Here is a 10,586-nt window from a genome sequence, read left to right on the forward strand (position 1 = left end):
AAAAAAAAAAAAAAAAAAAAAAAAAAAAATCCACTTTAGGATCACTCTTTCTCCTGTAGAGTTCTTGGATCAACATCACTCTCAAACACTAGTGCTGCTATAAATCTTGACATGTGTAAGTCCTGGTTGACGTGTAGTTTATTCTTTCTCTGGTTTCTCAGCTCCTCCAATGATTATTTATTTCTATCCTACTTTAGCCATTCGTTCTCATGGTCATTACCCTACCATAGGTTTTCTACTCTGATTGTAAATTTGAATCATCTGTGGATCACCTAAAAATATGAAACCTCAGTACCCATACTGGGGTTTTGTGACCTGCTTTAATTTGTTATACTTCACAAAAGAATCAAGAATCCCTGTGATTAACATTATCGGTTATTGTTATTATTGTAATCTCAAACTCAGGAATCCAGTTATTTAAAAAGTGCCACTTTATTCTACCCTAGTTCCTCTAATGCTCCAGATTGAGAAATCTTTTGACTTTTATATGAATCTGCCATAAAACTGCTGATTTTGTTTTATCTAACATGTTAATATCTTCACTTTCTAACAGCTAAAACTCCATGCTATGATTAAAATCACTCTTTCCATTTACCCTCATTCCATGTCACTATCTAGCACAATCTTAATTCTGGTTGATTCTATATTCCTTCTACTTGAACAAACCTACCAAACAGAACCTATCTGAAGAAAATTACAGTTGGTCTCATTTAAAATTTATAACCACTAACCTAGGCTCTATAACGTCAAGAATCTCTTTTGTTTACTGTTATATCACAAGTGCCTACAGGAGCATTTAGAATTCAGAAGAGGCAAAATAAACATTTGTTGAATAAATATGTAAGTGCTGAATTGTCATCTAGTGTAGCCCAGCAAAATTATTGTATTTTTATTGCTTCATTTCCTAGTCTAGTTATTCCTATCTTATTCTTTTCTCACAAAACACCAATAATATATATCCATTCTAACTCTCAGTTAATGATTTTCTTATTATATCTCTGAAAAAAATAGGACAACTGCAAGAGAACATAAGAACTACTTCTACTCACTTACATGCTGCTAATCCCATATGCTCATCCTTTCCTCTTGTTACTAAGGAGTCTAACTCCTTGATCATGCACTAGATTCCATCCCTTTCTCAGACATTCCTCAATATTTATCTGGATCACCTATTTTATAAATCTCTACTGAATCAACCCAGCCAGCAATATCACACATAATTTCTTTGAAACAAATTTCCCTTGACCTTCTATTCCTTCTACAGGCCAACTACGTTATTCTGCCCTTTTAAATTACACTCCTTTGAAAGAGACTTTTAGTCTCAAATTTCTGTTCTTCCATTCTCTCTTGAATATTGCCCAAACAAAATTTTTCCCTGCTATTTTACTGCAACTGCTGTTGGCGATGTACCCAATAACCTCCATTTGCTACATGCTTGATGAATTCTCAAAATTTACTCAAAATGAAGCAGAATTTGATAGCATTGATTGCTGTTTTATCCCTGATATACTTTCTTTACTTGACTTCTAGGACACTATACTCTCTGGTTTTTCTTTTCTGTCACTGGTTGTCTTCGCAGTTCTACCATTAATTCTTTCTCCCTTTCAAGTAGACATAGAAAACCCAAAGTATCAGTCTGCATAATTACCTTGGTGATTTCACTTCGGCATGTGGCATAGATATCATCTGTATGGTGATAACTTTTGGAATTTTATATTCAGCCTAAATACTCCCCATGAGCTTCTATATCCAGCTGCCTGATCAGCATTTCCACATAAGCATAGAGCAGTATCTCAAACTTCAAAGGTCTGAATCAAAGTCCTGATCTTTCCCTTAACCAAACCTGTTTCACTTAAAATCTTCCCCACTTCAGTAAATGGCATCTCTGTATGTTCAAGTTCTTAGTTTAAAATGTTTACGTCATTCTAGATTCTTCTACATGGAATCCAGTCAAATCTTTCAGCAAATCCTGTTGACTCCACATTCTGAAAACTCCTCTCCATCCTCATTTATCTCATTATGGTGAAGTATTCTTACTTTTATTGTTGCACTAGCCTTCTTTTAGGCACATGTGTACATATTATCTATGTGGATATATAGATATATCTTCAAAATACATATATTTTTAAAAAGTATCTTTAAAAAAATTCACATATTTTTTTCTGTTTACTGACTTGTTAGAAGGCTTATGAAGACATAAATTATTTTTCTGTTTTGTCTATTTTCACTGCTTTATTCCCAGCAACTAAAAGGATATGTGGTACACCAAAAGTGTTCAATCATTTCAGTGAAACAGTGAACCAAGAAATTAATTTTATTTTCCTGCAAGATTCATTATGTGAAAACACAAAACCTAAGAAAGAGTTTGAAAGTTTACTAATATGAGAAAAGATAGGGATGTTTTAGACTACCCTAAAAACTCACAAGTATGAAATGCTGGTTATTGAGTTGATAGATTGTTGATAATAATTAATATGTCAAAAAAATTCAGTACTGAGATTTGAGAAATTTCTGAGTAGACTAAACCATATCTTCCTTTTTAGTTCAGAAATGAAATGACAGTTAAAAATAATATACTAGCAACTATACAGGAAGATGGAATTAATGTTTAATTTTTTTTAAATGGAATAAGAACAAAACTCCATTTTAAACAATGACTAAAACATAATAAAAACGTTTTACACATCTGTAATATATGTAAAAAAGTTTCTATGACCTTACACAAAAGCCTTTAGAAATGGTTTTGCACAATAGCAACATTAAGCAAAAAATGTGAGTGAAAAATGGAAATGAAAAAGAATTCAAGATGATCAATACACAATGAAAAGTTATTTAACCTCACTAGTAACCAGAGTAAGTTTATATGGCTCTCTGTATTATATTGAGAGTGATTGAAAATATAGACAATGCTCAGTTTTAAGAGAGGAATTAGCCTGTGAAAAAGCCCTGATAAGATAAAGTTTAACATGTTCAAGGCATGAAAGAGCTAGTGTTTGTGGAATACAATAAATGAAAGAGAAAACTTAAGCCATTATAGACTACGGGAAAGAAGTGGATTTATTTCTAACTGAAATGGGAATATTCTTAAAGTTGTACGCAGGCAAATGATAGACTTTGTTTACATTTTTGAAAGATGATTGTGGCTATTGTGTGAGAATCACAAGAGCAACAGAAGCATGGCAACTCATTAGGTGGTGTCGATGTTATTCCATGTGAAAGACCATGACGTTCTGTACCATGTGATACCTGTGAATACGGAAGAGAAGAATAGAGAAGCCTTTGGGAGGCCCAGTTTTCAGAACTGGCTACTCAGTTGATACAGAGAATGTGGGTGAAGAAAGAACAAGCATATGCCAAGAAAATGTTTTATAAATGACAGAGCTGGGATTCCTGCTTGGCTCTGTCTAATTTAATGTCCCATGTACTTTCACAATGGTAGATACATTGAGGAATGAAAGAAATTTAAACCAGTATTCTTCATGTAATCAGGACCCTACAAATGATTAGGGTGTCGTCATGGGCACAAACTTCTATAAAAGGTGTAAAAGTTCACGGTATTTCTGCTCAGACTCCTCTTCCTTTCTGGTTCTCCTTATATTAGGTGTGACTAAGACAGTTTTAATTCCCCTGAGTTTAAATAAACTTTAGACAGGCTTCCTGACTAAGCTTCCAACTTCACTTTTCTTGTAGCAATGACTTAAAAAAATTGTTATGTAATTTCCCAGCCCATTTGAGATGTAAATCTTTATTATTATTATTATTATTGTTATTATTATTATTATACTTTAAGTTCTAGGGTACATGTGCACAACATGCAGGTTTGTTACATATGTATATGTGCCATGAGATGTAAATCTTTTTAAAAGACTGCCAGTTTTACAACTCAGGAATGATTTTTTTCTTAAGGGACTGGGGGCTATCTATTTGAAATGTCGTCATCAAGGAAGATATACATGCCTATCTCTCATTCTCTGTGGCAGGGAAACTAACTTTGATGGACACTTTGCTTCAGGTTGTGGAACTACTTTCTGTCCTGAAGAAATTAAAAAGTTTGCTTTTCTTTTAGGTCAGGCCAATTAGCAAACACAGATGGCCTATGTTCTTTCCACCTCAGCTCTTAAAAACTCTCCTGCCCTTTTGTTTCAAGGGAATTGAGTTCAGACACATTCTCGTCTTTCTCCCAATTGCAATATCCATGAATAAGTCTTCCTTGCCTGTTTAACTTTGCCTGGTTTTATTTAGTGGGGGAATTTGGGGTAGGCACAGGCGTTTTGGGAACCCAACTGACGGGAAACAAAGTCAGCACTAGAATTAGTTTAGATGTAGTGCACATGTGTGTCATACTGCTGTTACTTCTGTGTTCAGTAATTGCTAATAAGGTTTCACAGGCTAATAAGGTCAGCACTAATATTCAAGCCTCAATTTGTTTGAAATTAATGCTAATGATCTTAACAATATACAAAATTATCTGTCTCATGTTTAGTGAGCCATCCATAGGCCGTTTATTTTAAAACCATTCTAGTTGGGCCAGGCACAGAGGCTCAGGGCTGTAATCCCAGAATTTTGGGAGGCAGGAGGGAGGATCACTTGAATCCCAGCAGGTGGGAGGATAACTTGAAGGTGGGAGTTCGAGACCAGCCTGGGTAACAAAATGCTCCCCCCCACCGCCAATCTCTTCAAACAAAGCAAATAAATAAATAAATAAGCCAAGCACTGCGGCGTTGCCTGTAGTCCCAGCTACTCAGGAAGCTGATGCAGCAGGATGGATGGGTCCCAGAAACTCCAGAATGCAGTAAGCTATGATCATGCCACTGCATTCCAGCCTGGAGCAGAGACAGAGTGAGACTTTGTTTAAAATATCATTCTGATTGCCCACTTCTATCTCACCCATACTTTATAACCTCACTCTTTTTCTCTGCTTAGCTATGCCTGAGCACCTATGTTTCTCCTTCATCTTATAATGAATTGCCCAATTATATTTTTACAGAGCCTTATTTTCTAGTCGAATGCCACAAAATGCTGACAACGATGATGAAACAAACAAAAACATTAACAAGGATTTAATCAACAAACGGTGGTCACTCCAAAAATTATTTAAGACCACACACTGCGAAAGGAAGTACAAAGAAAATGAGTTTTGAAATCTTAAAGTTTATACTAAAAGAAACTAAAAAGAGATTTTGACAAATTTAGAAACAATCCTAGAATTTACATAGCATTTCCAATAACAAGTTTGAAGCAGAAAGAAATCTTTCCAAACATTAACTAATAATAAATATATTCATCAACCATGCTAGAAGACTGATTTATATTTTGTATTTTTGTAGAGACAGTGCTATTTCATATGACATGTTAATCAGAAAAAAATACACACAAAATGTAAGAAAATATAGAGGTAGGTGAGAAAGTTACATGGTGAAAATATGATTTTAAAAATAGTTCTGGTGTTCAAAATTTGTAACTTTATAAAATTGGCTATTTATTGTGATTTATATAGTAATGTTTGGACTTAATTTGACAATGTAATTTTGCCCTTTNTTTTAACACAGAGGAGACCTCAAATTTTCTAACCTTCAAAACCTGATACACCTAAAGCAGGCTGTCTTAACGTCTCAGATAGAAGTTTTCTAAACATGTTTTCTTAAAGAAATAGGCAGTTTATTTAAAAAAATGAAATAGGCTTCTGAGATTTCAATAGAAAATAATTTTAGTATTTTAATCTTTTATAACTGGTCAGAGAGCAAACATTATTTCAGGATCATTGGAAGTATGTCTGAGAAATATCAGAGAGGGGCAAATCATTGAAATAATGATGTTAATTACCTGAGGATTTTGCAGCATGATGTAAAGCGAGGCTGGTGTATAAGATCAGGTCTGGAAGGCTGGACTCCAAATCTAAGATAAAAGTGTCGGTAAAAAGATGAAATGTGAAGATGAGGGGAAGAAAACCAAAATAATATATATATATATAGTTATTAATAGTTGAGGTCTATTTGGGGGTTTAAACCTGGCAGGGGATACTATAATATTGCATATTAATGACTCTTTTGTGACTTGTTAAAAATTGACTTATTTGCAATACAAGTAAATAAGGATTCCCAGAAGTTCAGAATGGTAAAGAAAGTCCTTTAAGATGCTCAAAGCTATGAAAGTAGTGCCTGTTAGGAAAAACGTGCAAATAAAATAATCACCTTCATAAGCTACATATGTCTTCAAAGTCAAGCATTTCTCAGGTTAGGTATTTCTCTGTGACCCATTTTATTTGTATTTTGGGCAAGTTCACTGTGAAATAAGAAGGTTCTCAATGTTAATATCATCCTGGGTATTAATTGACCATCAGTCTGTTTGATCATGAGGAAAACTGACACAACATTAAAATATAGTAATAATGATCATGGCAAGAAGGAGAATACTGGGGAGAATATTGAATGACTCTGAAAAGACTCATTATAACTGTATTTACAGAAGATGAAATTTCCACAAGTTAAATTGTTCAGAGATCTTATTTTTTTGTTTGTTTGTTTTACTGTTTGTGACATCACGACGCCAAATAAACAGTTTTCTTAATTATTATTATATATAAAATTTAAAAGCCAGTACAATTCATCCCATGCTTCTTTTTATGTACAAAAAATCTTTATGTGTATTAAATAGACATTTGGGTACTTGTGCTTTGATAGTTTAAACTTCTTTTACATTAGTTGGAAAAGAAATTTTAGTTTTAAGAAATAATATTTAAAACATCAAAACATTTAGTATTTAGTGTTACACTGCATTTTTCTTAGTTGAGGAAAGTCCTGTCTGATCTGAAGATTATGTGTCGTCCCTGAACTTATTTCTGATTTTGTGATAAGCATTGCAATTTTTTGAGCATTTTAGAAAATCTTATAATGCATATATAACATTTGCAGTAGTATTTGATTGTTTAAAGAAACTATGATTGCAATATAGATAATTTTGTTTGTGTATAAGCCTGGAAAATTGCTCATGAGTTTACATCTCTCTATATATATTAATATAATCTATGTTCCATCATAAAAGTCTGCCTCAGTTTCAAGCCACTGTACTGAATTCCTAGAGTTACCAATCAAGAAATATGAATGTAGGAACTGGGCAATGTTCAAGAAAAATAAAGCAGCCTTCTCAGTCTATCTTAGCTTTTTTATTTTTTCACTTCAGGTAAAGATATGGGTATTGAAACTTTTATGAGTTGAATTACATCCGCTCAGAAAGGATACGTCAAAGTCCTACCTACCCCAGTACCTCAGAATGTCGCTTATGTGGAAATAGTGTCATCATACAGTTAGGGTAATATGTGATCATACTGTAGTAGAAGAGACCCCTAATGCAACACCTTGGTTTTAGATTTCTAAACTCTGAGTGCTGCTCTAACAAATACCAGAAAATGTGGAAATGGCTTTGGAATTTGGTCATGGGTCTCAGGCTGGAATAATTTTGGGTGCATGATAGAAAAGCTTAGATTGCATTGAAGAATCTGTTAGAGAAATTATGTATGTTGAAGGTAATTCTACCGAGGGATGAGATGGAAATGAAGAACATGTTATTGGAAATTAGAGGAAAAATGTTTCTTCTTAAAAAAAGGGCAAACAGAGAACTTGTAAGCAATGAACTTGAATATTTATTTATTTATTGTTTATTTATTTATTTATTCATTCATTTGTGAGACAGAGTCTCACTTTGTCACCCAGGCTGGAGTGCAGTGGTGTGATCTTGGCTCAGTGCAGCCGACTTCATGGACTCAAGTGATCTTTCCGCCTCAGCCTTCTGATTAACTGGGACTACAGGTGCACACCACCACACCCAGCTAATTTTTGTACTTTTAGTAGAAACGAGGTTTCACCATGTGCCAAGGCTGTTCTTGAACTACTGGACTCAAGTGATCTACCTGTCTCGGCCTCCCAAAGTGCTGGGGTTACAGCTGTGAGCCACCATACTGGGTCAAACTTGAATATTTAGCTGAGAGAATTTTCGAGCAAAGTGTTCTTCAACACAGTTTGATTTCTCCTTGCTGCTTATAGTGAAACGTGAGGAGATAAACTGAAGAAGGAACTGTTCAGCAAAAATACAAAAGAACTTGATTTGGAAAATTTGCACCCTATCCAGGTAGTGTAGTTTGGAAATGGTGTCAAGAATTTGACTGGAAAAGCATTTGCTACACAGATCAGGTGTGTGACTTACAGATCTAATCAGCCACTCAGCAGAAGCCAGGAACAATGATGCGGTTTTCCAGGAAAGGTCTGTGAAGGAATTTCTTGCCCTAGTGCATTGCACAAGAGGCTGACAAAAATTTGGAGAATTTTATATCAGCAGAAACACTGCTAGCTTGGACTGAAAGGAACAGAGATGGGATACAATTAAGGAAATATGACTCTAAGACAGAGCTACAAATGCAAAGGCCTGGGATAGCACTACTTCCTAGGTTCGAGAGAGTAGTGCTGCTGCCTAGAGCTGAGCTGGCAAGGCCATCCCTCCAGGCCCAAAAAAGAGCACATTTGGCAACGAATCGTTATTTTTAAGCCTTGAAAGCAAATGGAGGCAGGGTGCGGTGGCTCATGCCTGTAATCCCAGCACTTTGGAAGGCAGAGGCAAGTGGATCACTGGAGTTCAGGAGTTCAAGACCAGCCTGGTCAACATGGCAAAATGCCATTTCTACCAAAAATACCATACAAAAAAAAAAAAAAAAAAAAAAAAAAAAAAATTGTGGCCGGGCAGGTGGGCACACCTTAGTCCAGCTACTTCAGGAGGCTGATGCAGGAGAACACTTGAACCCAGGAGGCGGAGGTTGCAGTGAGCCAAACACGCCACTGTACTCAGTTGTGCAACAGAGTGAGCACTCTGTCCAAAAAAAAAAAAAAAAAAAAAAAAAGAAGGATGGAATTTGCCCTACTCTGTTGCTAGCTTGCTTAAACCAACTACCCTTTTTTCCTTCCGATTTCTCCCTTCTTGAAAGGAAATGTCTATCCTATTTCTATAACTTGTTTTCTAGTTTGTCTCAGGATACAGCGTGTGCTGAATCTCAAACATACCTGATTTAGTTGATATTTATATGAGATTTAGAGTTGATGCTGGAATGAATTAAGACTTTTGGAGATGTCGAGGTGAAGTGAATGTATTTTGCATGTGGGAAGGATGTAAATATGTTGGGAGGCATGCTACATGCTAGATGCTGACCTCTTATGGACTGAATTGTCTCACTCCCTACCCAACCCCGACCAAAAAATATATATATATTTATATGTTAAACTTCTAACTTCCAGAGCCTGATAATGTCACTTTATTTGGAAATAGGATTATTACAGATGTAATTAGTTGGAATAAGGTCATACCGGAGTAGGGTGAGCCTCTAATCCATTATAACTACTGTCCTTATAAGAGCACAGCCTGAAGACAGTCATACAGAGAAAGCACCATGTGGTGACAGAGGCAGAAATATTAGAGCAATGAAGCTGCAAACCAAGGCCTGCCAATTGCCAGCCACTCACCAGAAACCGGAAGAGACAAGAAAGGATTTCCCTACAGGTTTCAGAAGAAGCATGGACCTTCCAATGCCTTGATTTCAGACATCTAACCCCCAGAGTTGTGTGATAATATATTTATATTTTAAGAAATACAATTTGTAGTGCTTTGTCACAGCAGCCCTAAAAAACGAGTACAGAAACTTATATTCTTCTGTTACAAGAAATAAAAAAGTAACAAATAGTATAAGAAAGATGATGTGTGCCAAATGATATGCCATCTTATTGACAGGAACCAGTAGAAGTATATGGGAATCATAACAACCAATGGAACAAATTCCATGTTTAAAGGATACAGCTTCCTTTATTAATCTTCTGGCACATTGAGGTTTGAGTGCCAACCTTCCATTTCTTTAAGAAAACTGAAAATAGAATTTTGTTAGGATTTTAAAGAGAGTTTAAAATTTCAAATTCATAACTTAAAATATGACTACCCTCAGATTGAACACGATATGTCTTAGCAAATATTTAGGTCATATGTGATTGATTAGCAACCCTCAAAACTGATGATTAAGAAGAAGAGAATCAAAACAGATTATGGCTGTTAGAATTTGCTTATACTATACAGCTATGATAATTTTCTTCCAACAATATAAGTCTATTGAATAAAACCTTTTCTGCCATTTTATCTTCAACTAGTGCAATCAAGTGCAATAGCAAAGAACAACACCTGATGTTTTGCTCCCGTCTTTGTTATTCCAGGTTAATGTACTTCTTATCCTTTTGTTTACTAAAACACATTCATCATAACCATTTTACTATCCTGCTGTGCTGGTAGAAGAAAGATATATGAAAGAGTAACAATTTGTTAATTACCAAGAGATGTAGGGAGAGTACTTAATTATTTTTGTTCTCTTAAAGTAATAATATTTTTTTTTTTCTGAGCAATGCTGCCTAAATCAGAGCTTTAACTATTAGATGCACTCATTAGATTTTAGTAATTTTGGCATAATTTCCTCTTACCCTAACTCATTCCAATACTTCAATTAATTTTCAGGATTATCTACATAACAGCTTCAGATATAAATACACAAAAACCCATCTAGATGG

The sequence above is a fragment of the Rhinopithecus bieti genome, unplaced genomic scaffold, assembly GCF_001698545.2.
Source record: "Rhinopithecus bieti isolate Rb0 unplaced genomic scaffold, ASM169854v2 scaffold_1930, whole genome shotgun sequence".
In the NCBI taxonomy this organism is placed as follows: domain Eukaryota; kingdom Metazoa; phylum Chordata; class Mammalia; order Primates; family Cercopithecidae; genus Rhinopithecus; species Rhinopithecus bieti.